The sequence below is a fragment of the Petromyzon marinus genome, unplaced genomic scaffold (assembly GCF_048934315.1).
Source record: "Petromyzon marinus isolate PM22_M1 ecotype Great Lakes invasive population unplaced genomic scaffold, UKy_Petmar_22M1.pri1.0 PM_G_Scaffold_40, whole genome shotgun sequence".
NCBI classification, from domain to species: Eukaryota; Metazoa; Chordata; class Hyperoartia; order Petromyzontiformes; family Petromyzontidae; genus Petromyzon; species Petromyzon marinus.
The window spans coordinates 530,001-530,283 of NW_027422984.1; positions in this window are offsets into that span (position 1 = coordinate 530,001).

Here is a 283-nt window from a genome sequence, read left to right on the forward strand (position 1 = left end):
CAAAAAAAATACCAAGTCTTCGTCTTGGAAAATAACAAAATCTAAAAGAAAAGAAAAGTCTTCTTTGTGGAAAATAGTAAAATAAAAAAACCAAGACTTCACCTTGGAAAATAACAAAATCTAATCTAAAACATCTTAAATAAAGCTTATTTCTAATCTTCTTTGTAGGCAGAAAATAGTAAGTTACAGGACTCTCGAACTGATGTAGTCCAAAAATAAAGAATTAAAATAATCAGTCTAATCTATATAAGTGCTCTTGAATAAGCTTCGTGTAAAAAATAGC